Genomic DNA, 12,447 nt, shown 5'->3' with positions numbered 1-12,447 from the left:
CTGAGGGCACCTTTCGCTCTGCTGACCATTCCCTAAATCTGAATCTTCCTCCTCTAGATTCGGGTCTCCCGCTTGCTTGCTCTATTCTCTCTGATATCTTGCAAATGCTGTAATTCCAGGGTTCTGTCCTTGGCCCTCTTCTCTTTCTCATTCTGCAGACTCTCCCTAGGACAATTCTACTCAGCTCATGGCTTCAATGACCAAATTTTTGCTTTTTTCTAGGTTGCGCTGCTGAGGCTCCAGACCCACGTTTTCTTACTGGGCAACTTCAGGTGAGTCACCGAAAATCATCTTGAATTCAATATGTCTACACCTGACCCCATTAGCACACCTGCTTGTCCTTTGGGGTCCCCTGCTCAGTCAATAACTCCCCTATCTGCCCAGCTTGCTCCTCAATTCAGAAATCTGGGAGCCCAGTCCAGATTCCTCCCTCACTTTTACCACATACAACTACAAGTCACCTGCTGTCCAGCCCTCTACTCTCCGCCCTCTTTGCCAGCTTCATTATCTCTCTATGGATCCAGTCCCTCTTGCCTTCAGAGATAACAGCAATAGCCTTTTGTTGTTAGGTGTCCCCACACCTTTTCTGGTTCATCTTCCACACATTTCTGTAGTACACTTTTAAAAAGGCAAATTTGTTACCATCTTCTCACTGCTTCCAAGAAAAAATTGAGAACTTTGCCCTGCCTCACTCTCAGCTTATCTTAGAACCTCATCCATTTTTCCTCTCCCTAGCGATCTCCAATCCCACGCCTTGCCAGATTACCTAAATTTTCGCAGATGTGTCATGTTTCTTTTACCTGTATGCTTTTGTGCTTACTGCTACCTCTGTGTGAACTCTGAGTCTCATCTTAGCCTTCCCACTTACTCCTATGTGCTTCAGTACACTTCATACCCCTTTCCTAGGAAAGACTGTCATGTCTAGCCCACCCTAAACCATTGTTGCCCCCAACATACACAGTATCTTGTGTCTATTTCAAATGGTGCATTTATCATAATGCATGTAATTGCTGGGTATCTAGTGTGAGCTCCTTGAAGGCAGGGGCTGGGCCTTTCTCACTTTTGTATTTGCAATCCCTGGCACATAGGAGAGACAATAAACGTTGGTTGGCTTAGAGGCAGGAAAAATATATCATCCTTCTGATGATTTCTCCATGGCTTAGCAGAGGGTTGGACGCATGACTGATGCTGTTACATGATCTAACTAGGTCTTCAAATTCTAAACCTGCCAAATGACTAAGGGTTTAGTCTGTCTAATGAAGCCAGCTATCTCACCTAGAGATTGTGCCAGGAATTCAGTGAATTAAGTCAACAACAAAATGCAAAAAGGGGAATGCTTTTGCTATAGTGAACGCGAAGAGAAAGTTGGTGAAAAATCTGTTGTTACCAGCCTTAAAATAAACAACTACAAGGTATAAAAATAACAGAAGTTAAATAGCTTTTAAATCCAATGCAAGAATAGCAGTTGCCTGACCACTTACTACGTTCTAGGCACTTACTAACATCTGCTCCTCACAATACCCTTATGCGATAGCACATCACTGATCCCGTTTTTACCAACGCGAGCACCAACGGACAGAGAGCGGGTTAGCAGTGCACCAAGGATCCCACAGTAAGTGAAGAGCAGAGCTAGGTTTTGAACTCAGGAAGCCCAGCTCCAGAGCCAGTTCTCTTACTCACTGTTATATTGGCTCTCCATGGGAATTTTCTTGTATTTGAGATTAATACAGTCTGCATTAACTGTATGGAATGAAGACTTCAGTGTAGCAGTTCCTAAAGCATTTCTTAACGCCATAATACAAAAGAAAACATCTTGTCATTATTACAAGCTAAAACAATTTACTATAGAAAATTTAGAATACATATTACTATAAAAAGGCAATAAAATCGCGTAGTATTCAATTGCTTAGAGATAACCACATTTACATTTATGGTACATTTTATTCTAGTAATTTTTCTGTCTATGTTTTTCTAAAACATGGTTGTGGCCATACTATATATATTTAATACTGTATCCTATTGTGGGTACTTTCCCATGCCATGGAAAATTCTTTGAAAATACTGTTTATAATGGGTACATAACACTGTTGTAATTTATTCAGTTATTTCCCTTTTCATTATTGGGTGCGTGTTCAAAAGTGTCCATCCTTCCTTCTTCCGTGCACACCATTATATTTCAACTTCTGTATACACTGCAGTGTGCTCACCACCAAAAGCTTAGTTTCCATCTGTCACCATACAGTTGACCCCCTTTTTATCTATTTCATCCTCCTCCGACCCCCTTCCTCTCTGGTAACCACTACTCTGTTCTTTGTATCTATGTATCTGTTTTCCTTTTGTTTGGCTTGTTCATTTTTTTAAAAATTAATTTTAACTTAAAAAATATTCCACACATGAGTGAAATCGTACTGTATTTGTATTTTCCTTTCTGATTTATTTCACTTAGCATAATACCCTCAAGGTCCATCCGTGTTGTCACAAATGGCAAGATTTCATTTTTTTATGGCTGAGTTCCATTGTCTATACACACACACACACACACACACACACACACACACACACACACACACACACCCATATCTTCTTTATCCATTCATCCATCAGTAGGCTCTTAGTGTTTCCATATCTTGGCTTTTTATAAACGATGCTTCAGTGAACACAGGGGTGCATATATCTTTTTGAATTAGTGTTTTCATATTCTTCAGATAAATACCCAGAAATGGAATAGCTGGATCATATGGTAGTTTATTCTTAATTTTTTGAGGACTCTCCATATTGTTTTTCATAGTGGCTGCACCAATTTACATTCCCAACAACAGTGCTGAGGGTTTCCCTTTCTCCACACCCTCTCTAACACCTTTTTGAAAATAACCATTCTAATGGGCATGAGGTAATATCTCATTGTGATTTTAATTTAAATTTCCCTAATAACCGGTAGAATTAAGAAAACAGTTCCATTTACCATTGCAACAAAAAGAATACCTAGGAATAAATTTAACAAAGGAGGTAAAAGACCTACACATTGACAACTGTAAGACACTGTTGAAAGAAACTGAAGACACAAAGACATGGAAAGATAGTCCATGCTCATGGACTGGAAGAATTAACACTGTTAAAAATATCCATTACCCAAAGAAATTTACAGGTTAAATGCAACCCCAATGACATTTTTCACAGAACTAGAACAAAAAATCCTAAAATTTATACGGAACCACAAAAGACCCCAGATGGCCAAAGCAATCCTGACAACAAAGAACAAAGCTGGAGGTATCACACTCCCTGACTTAAAATTATACTGCAAAGTTATATTTAATCAAAACAGTATGGTATTGGCAGAAAAACAGACATACAGATCACTGGAAATGAACTGAGAGCCGAGAAACAAATCCACACACACATGAAAAACTAATCTACAATAAGGAAGTGAAGAACATGCAACAGAGAAAAGATTGTCTCTGCAGTAAATGGTGCTGGGAAAACTAGACAGCCACATGCAAAAGAATGAAACTAGACCACTATATTATACCATACACAAAAATCAACTCAAAATGGATTAAACACTTGAATGTAAGACCTGAAACTATAAAAATCCTAGAAGAGAACATAGGTAGTATGCTCTTTAACTTTGGTCTTACCAGTATCTTTCTGGATATGTCTCCTCAGGCAAGGGAAACAAAAGCAAAATTAAACAAATGGGATTACATGAAACTAAAAAGCTTCTGCACATGAAAGGAAACCATCAAAAAAAACCCAAAAAAGACAAATTACTGAATAGAGCAAGGTATTTGCAAATCATATATCTGATAAGGGATTAATAAAATAAAGAACTCGTACAACTTAATAACAATAAAAAACAAAAATTAAAAAATGGGCAGAGGATCTGAATAGGCATTTTTCCAAAGAAGACACACAGATGGCCGACAGACACATGAAAAGGTGCTCAGCATCACTAATTATTAGGCAAGTTTTGTTTTTAAAATGAGGCTGCAGTTACTTTCTTGGATTTACATGCACACACACACAATCTTTGTCCATAACTCTGATAATTCCTCGAGATTAAACTGCTGGTTCAAAGGACATACAGTTTTTGAGGCTCTTGGTGCATGCTGAAAATTGCTTCCCTGAAAGACTCATTCAGTATTCAGAACTATGCATTTGAGTGCATGCTATGTGCCAAGCACTGTGACCTTGACAAACAGGCAGAATGACTTTGAGGGAGTGTTTTAAGTTCTCTGATCTTTAGTTTCCTCATCTGTAACTCCACCTCATGTGGTTGTTGTAGAAGTTAAGATGAAGATGTATGTATACAAAGTGCCTACAGGTGCTCAGTGAATGTCTATCCCTCTACCTCCCTAAGACCACATCCACTCTAGGAACTTTGGAAAAAGTACACAATACCACCCAGTTTCTTTGCATGTCTCCTCTTTTATCTTGGGGCTAAGTGTCTTGAAGCTCTCAGGAGACACTTAGATCTGTGTATACTTGCTGTGTGCACCTCAGAGAGAGCTGAACTCATGTTCATTAAATCAAGGCATGCCTTGTAAAGAAGGATGCTTAACTCAAAAGTTGGGGCCCATCATACTGTGCTGAGTTAAATCTGGAAATAAAGGTCTCCTGAGGCAGATAGAACAGTAATTCTCTCTAAATAGGCAGGAAGCACATTAATACCCAAATTTATTCAAACAGTCTAAGAGGCTGTCAACCACTGCAAATAATGTCAACTACTTTTTGAACTACAGTCTCTGAGAATAGAGCAGAGACCAGTCTTACTTCACTGATGTTGCATTCACATTGGTTCCGCTCAATATGTGCTTTAAAAAATATATTATGCTGGCATATTTTACGTTAAGTGATTGAGAAGACCTTCCTGAGAGAGCAATTTGAGATAAAGCTATAACGTTGTGTTCAGTCACTGTTTGAAAACAATGAAAATAAATTTAACTGTATAGGAAAATGAGGGGAAAACAATAAGGTATATTGAAAAGTGACAATGGAAGAGAAAGGAGGATTTTTTTTAAAAGCCCACAGACCACACCAACAAATATAAACATAATTTCTTTATATCATCCTAGACTTCAGGTTGTATCTTGGTAATCAAAATTCCTAATTCTATAGCTAGTAAAGAGTCAATTTAAATAGAATTTTCAGCAGGTGTTTCCTATATTAAACACACATGTAGATATATGAAGTGCAAAATACTCATCATGTTTGGAAAAAAGCAGGAAAATCATCTAAAAAATAAACGATTGATAAACCTAAGGCAGTCTATACTCGGAGTTGAGTAAACATGGTCATCTCAGGGCACTCTTTTAAAACAGAAATCTGGTAATAGTTTTGCATGGACTATTTGTATTCTATAATCAGTTTGACCACTTAGGAATAACTGTACGATAAAGCCCCATTTATCCAAACTAATTTAAAGGAAAACCAATTATGAAAAAAACTGGATTTGGGTTTTAGTACCATAAACTTAAAAAATGGGCAGGGAGATCTATTTTATTTTTTTTTTCTATTTACCTTTTTTTAAAATTCAAACAAAGTCACAAAAATTATAATCATCCTCATCAGTTCACTCAGTCCCATGTAATTAATTTTTTTTTCATCTTGATCTTTTGTTAGCACTTTTATGAATTCATCAGTTTTCCATTAGAGTTCTGAAAACGCTTATTCATTCAGTTCAGCAGTATAGGCAGTTACCAGAAACCTGTACTTGTCAGAGTCTTTTGCATAAATTCCCTGAAGACGAAACCCTTTTATAGGAACATTTTTGCAAAAGCATCAGAATACACCCAGAACTCTCTGTAAATGATAAAAGACTTAAAAAGGACCACAGTTAAAGATTTGATGAAAGTTCATAATAATGCAATAGACAAGGAAATTTAGTTATTTCTGAGATATACATTTTAAAGTAATAACTAGAATTATGGCTTATAACATTATACCAGAACATATAAGATTTTTAGAAACTTCATGTAATGTCTGAAACATTTATATTGACATATTTCCATACAAATAACCCAAAGAAAGTTTAGTATTACTTGTTGGGGCTTTTTTTTTTGTTTTTTTAATACTGCAGGTTCTTATTAGTCATCAGTTTTATACACATCAGTGTATACATGTCAATCCCAATCGCCCAATTCAGCACACCACCATCCCCACCCCACCACGGTTTTCCCCCCTTGGTGTCCATACTTTTGTTCTCCACGTCTGTGTATCAACTTCTGACCTGCAAACCAGTTCATCTGTACCATTTTTCTAGGTTCCACGTACATGCGTTAATATATGATATTTGTTTTTCTCTTTCTGACGTACTTCACTCTGTATGACAGTCTCTAGATCCATCCACGTATCAACAAATGACTCAATTTCATTCCTTTTTATGGCTAAGTAATATTCCATTGTACATATGTACCACATCTTCTTTATCCATTCATCTGTCGGTAGGCACTTAGGTTGCTTCCATGACCTGGCTATTGTAAATAGTGCTGCAATGAACATTGGGGTGCATGTGTCTTTTGGAATTATGGTTTTCTCTGGGTATATGCCCAGTAGTGGGATTGCTGGATCATATGGTAATTCTATTTTTAGTTTTTTAAGGAACCTCCATACTGTTCTCCATAGTGGCTGTAGCAATTTACATTCCCACCAACAGTGTAAGAGGGTTCCCTTTTCTCCACATCCTCTCCAGCATTTGTTGTTTGTAGATTTTCTGATGATGCCCATTCTGACTGCTGTGAGGTGATACCTCATTGTAGTTTTGATTTGCATTTCTCTAATAATTAGTGATGTTGAGCAGCTTTTCCTGTGCCTCTGGGCCATCTGTATGTCTTCTTTGGAGAAATGTCTATTTAGGTCTTCTGCCCATTTTTGGATTGGGTTGTTTGTTTCTTTAATATTGAGCTGCATGAGCTGTTTATATATTTTGGAGATTAATCCTTTCTCTGTTGATTCATTTGCAAATATTTTCTCCCATTCTGAGGGTTGTCTTTTCGTCTTGTTTATAGTTTCCTTTACTGTGCAAAAGCTTTGAAGTTTCATTAGGTCCCATTTGTTTTTGTTTTTATTTCGATTACTCTAGGAGGTGGATCAAAAAGGTTCTTGCTGTGATTTATGTCAAAGAGTGTTCTTCCAATGTTTTCCTCTAAGAGTTTTATAGTGTCTGGTCTTACATTTAGGTCTCAAACCCATTGTGAGTTTATTTTTGTGTATGGTGTTACGGAGTGTTCTAATTTCATTCTTTTACATGTAGCTGTCCAGTTTTCCCAGCACCACTTATTGAAGAGACTGTCTTTTCTCCATTGTATATCCTTGCCTCCTTTGTCATAGATTAGTTGACCATAGGTGCGTGGGTTTATCTCTGGGCTTTCTATCTTGTTCCATTGATCTGTTTCTGTTTTTGTGCCAGTATCGTATTGTCTTGATTCCTGTAGCTTTGTAGTATATTCTGAAGTCAGGGAGTCTGATTCTTCCAGCTCCGTTTTTTTCCCTTAAGACTTCCTTGGCTATTCGGGGTCTTTTGTGTATCCATACAAATTTTAAGATGTTTTGTTCTAGTTCTGTAAAAACTGCCATTGGTAATTTGATAGGGATTGCATTGAATCTGTAGATTGCTTTGGGTAGTATAGTCATTTTCACAGTATTGATCTTCTAATCCAAGAACATGGTATATTTCTCCACCTGTTTGTGTGATCTTTGATTTCTTTCATCAGTGTCTTATAGTTTTCTGCATACAGGTCTTTTGTCTCCCTAGGTAGGTTTATTCCTAGGTATTTTATTCTTTCTGTTGCAATGGTAAATGGGAGTGTTTCCATAATTTCTCTTACAGATTTTTCATCATTAGTGTATAGGAACGCAAGAGATTTCTGGGCATTAATTTTGTATCCTGCAACTTTACCAAATTCATTGATTAGCTCAGTTTTCCGGTGGCATGTTTAGGACTCTCTGTGTATAGTATCATGTCATCAGCAAATAGTGACAGTTTTACTACTTCTTTTCCAATTTGTATTACTTTTATTTCTTTTTCTTCTCTGATTGCCGTGGCTAGGACTTCCAACACTATATTGAATAGTAGTGGTGAGAGTGGACATCCTTGTCTCATTCCTGATCTTAGAGGAAATGCTTTCAGTTTTTCATCATTGAGAATGATGTTTGCTGTGGGTTTGTCGTATATGGCCTTTATTATGTTGAGGTAGGTTCCCTCTATGCCCACTTTTTGCCGAGTTTTTATCATAAATGAGTGTTGAATGTTGTCAAAAGCTTTTTCTGCATCTATTGAGATTATCATATGGTTTTTCTTCTTCAATTTGTTAATATGGTGTATCACATTGATTGATTTGCGTATATTGAAGAGTCCTTGCATCCCTGGGATAAATCCCACTTGATCATGATGTAAGATCCTTTTAATGTGTTGTCGGATTCTGTTTGCTAGTATTTTGTTGAAGATTTTTGCATCTGTATTCATCAGTGATATTGGTCTGTAATTTTCTTTTTTTGTAGTATCTTTGTCTGGTTTTGGTATCAGGGTGATGGTGGCCTCATAGAATGAGTTTGGGAGTGTTCCTTCCTCTGCAGTTTTTTGGAAGAGTTTGCGAATCATGGGTGTTATCTCTTCTCTAAATGTTTGATAGAGTTCACCTGTGAAGCCATCTGGTCCTGGACTTTTGTTTGTTGGAAGATTTTTAATCACAGTTAAAATTTCATTACTTGTGATTTGTCTGTTCATATTTTCTGTTTCTTCCTGGTTCAGTCTTGGAAGGTTATACCTTTCTAAGAATTTGTCCATTTCTTCCAGGTTGTCCATTTTATTGGCATAGAGTTGCTTGTAGTAGTCCCTTAGGATGCTTTGTATTTCTGCAGTGTGTGTTTTAACTTCTTTTTCATTTCTAATTTTATTGACTTGATTCCTCTCCCTCTTTTTCTTGATGAGTCTGGCTAATGTTTTATTAATTTTGTTTATCTTCTCAAAGAACCAGCTTTTAGCTGTATTGATCTTTGCTATTGTTTTCTTTGTTTCTACTTCATTTATTTCTGCTCTGATCTTTATGATTTCTTTCCTTCTGCTAACTTTGGGTTTTGTCTGTTCTTCTTTCTCTAGTTCCTGTAGGTGTAAGGTTAGATTGTTTACTTGAGATTTTTCTTGTTTCTTGAGGTAGGCTTGTATAGCTATGAACTTCCCTCTTAGAACTGCTTTTGCTGCATCCCATAGGTTTTGGATCATTGTGTTTTCATTGTCACTTGTCTCTAGGTAGTTTTTTTTTTTTTTTTTTTTTTTGTTTTCTGAAATTGAGAATTTTTAATGCAGATCAGATCAAAGATGCTATCTGTTTTGCTAGCTAAAATAATGACAGTTTAGAGTCAACTAGTGCAACCTACTATGATTACCAGTATTTAAGAAGTTAATTGTTTTCAACTTTTTTTTACATGGAAAAATAAAAACATAGCTTAAAATCTTAGATTATAGACTGAATGAGATGCTTAGTATAGGTTTGTGTACACTGAATTCTCCATACGATCTTGAGAACTAACTGCAAAAGAGAAATTTATTTTTGCCCATGTCTCTAAAGAAGAGATATACTTTCAAAATGTCTTTAATTTGTGGTTTCTGACTCTGGCGTACCATTTGAAGTCCTGATTTCATATTGCAGATTATTTTGAAATTACAGAACTAATAAAGAACATCTGTGTTAATAGCCTTACATGTCCAACAAAAAACTAAAGCAAAAGATTTTTAAATTGATAAAAACATACAGTGTAACTTTTGTTGGAATTTGCTAGTTTTAAAAACAATACTTTTCTAAAGTTGCCACTTCATTTGAGGGATGGTATAAAGATGGGCTGAATATAGAGTTAGAGCACAGAAATATTTCATGCTTCTCAATTCATTAGGCCTGATTTGAGGCCCTTCTCTAAGTCCAGTTCACATGGGCGTGTGGTCCCTTGCATCTATGAGGTAGACAGGCTGGAACAGAGGTAGTGAGAGTGGAAGGGTGCTTCCTGCCTTGGCTCTGAACCATGTGTATACAGACAGGATGGTCCAGCAGACTCACTCTCTCATACATTCCAGAATTTTTCTACAAAATAAGCAGAATATCTCAAGTTAAATATTTTTCTTGGATTGAGTTTTAAATACTTCTTGATTATTTTTATTGTTTGGAATAACAGATGTTCACGCCTGTTAAAGGACCCCAAACTAGTGAATATAATTAGAAAAAATAGAAACTGAAAAATACTTGCCTACTCTTAAGAAGAAATGACATTTTAAGTTTATTCTATACTAAATAGCCAAGAAAAAATTTAAGAATTCTCCTTTGGAATTTTGGATGTAAGGATTTGTATCCATTCAGCCAATCTGTGTCTTTTGGTGGGAGCATTTAGTCCATTTACATTTAAGGTAATTATCGATATGTGTGTTCCTATTCCCATTTTCTTAATTGTTTTGGGTTCGTTATTGTAGGTCCTTTCCTTCTTTTGTGTTTCTTGCCTAGAGAAGTTCCTTTAGCAGTTGTTGTAGAGCTGGTTTGGTGGTGCTGAACTCTCTCAGCTTTTGCTTGTCTGTAAAGGTTTTAATTTCTCCATCAAATCTGAATGAGATCCTTGCTGGGTAGAGTAATCTTGGTTGCAGGTTTTTCTCCTTCAACACTTTCAATATGTCCTGCCACTCCCTTCTGGCTTGCAGAGTTTCTGCTGAAAGATCAGCTGTTAACCTTATGGGGATTCCCTTGTGTGTTATTTGTTGTTTTTCCCTTGCTGCTTTTAATATGTTTTCTTTGTATTTAATTTTTGACAGTTTGATTAATATGTGTCTTGGCATATTTCTCCTTGGATTTATCCTGTATGGGACTCTCTGTGCTTCCTGGACTTGATTAACTATTTCCTTTCCCATATTAGGGAAGTTTTCAACTATAATCTCTTCAAATATTTTCTCAGTCCCTTTCTTTTTCTCTTCTTCTTCTGGAACCCCTATAATTCGAATGTTGGTGCGTTTAATGTTGTCCCAGAGGTCTCTGAGACTGTCCTCAGTTCTTTTCATTCTTTTTTCTTTATTCTGCTCTGCAGTAGTTATTTCCACTATTTTATCTTCCAGGTCACTTATCCGTTCTTCTGCCTCAGTTATTCTGCTATTGATCCCATCTAGAGTACTTTTAATTTCATTTATTGTGTTGTTCATCGTTGCTTGTTTCATCTTTAGTTCTTCTAGGTCCTTGTTAACTGATTCTTGCAATTTGTCCATTCTATTGTCCATTCTATCTCCAAGATTTCGGATCAACCTTACTATCATTATTCTGAATTCTTTTTCAGGTAGACTGCCTATTTCCTCTTCATTTGTTAGGTCTGGTGGGTTTTTATCTTGCTCCTTCATCTGCTGTGTGTTTTTCTGTCTTTTCATTTTGCTTATCTTACTGTGTTTGGGGTCTCCTTTTTTGCAGGCTGAAGGTTCGTAGTTCCTGTTGTTTTTTGTGTCTGTCCCCAGTGGCTAAGGTTGGTTCAGTGGGTTGTGTAGGCTTCCTGGTGGAGGGCACTAGTGCCTGTGTTCTGGTGGATGAGGCTGGATCTTGTCTTTCTGGTGGGCAGGTCCACGTCCGGTGGTGTGTTTTGGGGTGTCTGTAGACTTATTATGATTTGGGGCAGCCTCTCTGCTAATGGGTGGGGTTGTGTTCCTGTCTTGCTAATTGTTTGGCATAGGATGTCCAGCACTGTAGCTTGCTGGTCGTTGAGTGAAGCTGGGTGCTGGCATTGAGATGGAGATCTCTCGGAGATTTTTGCTGTTTGATATTATGTGCAGCTGGGAGGCCTCTTGTGGACCAGTGTCCTGAAGTTGGCTCTCCCACCTCAGAGGCACAGCACTGACTCCTGGCTGCAGCACCAAGAGCCTTTCATCCACAGGGCTCCTTAATTTGGGATGATTCGTTGTCTATTCAGGTATTCCACAGATGCAGGGTATATCAAGTTGATTGTGGAGCTTTAATCCGCTGCTTCTGAGGCTGCTGGGAGAGATTTCCCTTTCTCTTCTTTGTTCTCACAGTTCCCAGGGGCTCAGCTTTGGATTTGGCCCCGCCTGTGCGTGTAGGTCGCTGGAGGGCGTCTGTTCTTTGCTCAGACAGGACGGGGTTAAAGGAGCCGCTGATTCGGAGGCTCTGGCTCACCCAGGCCGGGGGGTAGGGAGGGTCACGGAGTGCGGGGTGGGCCTGCAGCGGCAGAGGCCGGCGTGACGTTGCAGCCTGAGGCGCGCCGTGCGTTCTCCCGGGCGAGCCGTCCCTGGATCCCGGGACCCTGGCAGTGGCGGGCTGCACAGGCTCCCCGGAAGGGCGTGTGGCTAATGACCTGTGTTCGCACACAGGCCTCCTGGCGGCGGCAGCAGCGGCCTTAGCGTCCCATGTCCGTCTCTGGGCTCCGCACTCTTAGCCGCGGCTCGCGCCCGTCCCTGGAGCTCTCTCAAGCAGCGTTCTT

General features: G+C 38.3%; 1 protein-coding gene and 1 long non-coding RNA gene across 2 annotated transcripts in view; one reads left to right on the top strand and one right to left on the bottom strand.

Moving 5' to 3' along the window:
• Positions 1–12,447, bottom strand: part of STXBP6 (syntaxin binding protein 6) — a 275,447-nt gene that overhangs the window by 8,494 nt on the left and 254,506 nt on the right. The window lies entirely within an intron of this gene.
• Positions 1–12,447, top strand: part of LOC141277988 (uncharacterized) — a 115,726-nt gene that overhangs the window by 99,536 nt on the left and 3,743 nt on the right. Inside the window, exon 3 of the long non-coding RNA XR_012330010.1 lies at positions 223–272. This is a non-coding gene — a long non-coding RNA (uncharacterized lncRNA). The remainder of the gene's footprint in view (positions 1–222; positions 273–12,447) is intronic.

Source organism: Tursiops truncatus, chromosome 2 (genome assembly GCF_011762595.2).
Source record: "Tursiops truncatus isolate mTurTru1 chromosome 2, mTurTru1.mat.Y, whole genome shotgun sequence".
Taxonomy (NCBI): domain Eukaryota; kingdom Metazoa; phylum Chordata; class Mammalia; order Artiodactyla; family Delphinidae; genus Tursiops; species Tursiops truncatus.
The sequence above is the reverse complement of the archived record's forward strand: the minus strand, read 5'-3'. Positions and strand labels throughout refer to the sequence as shown.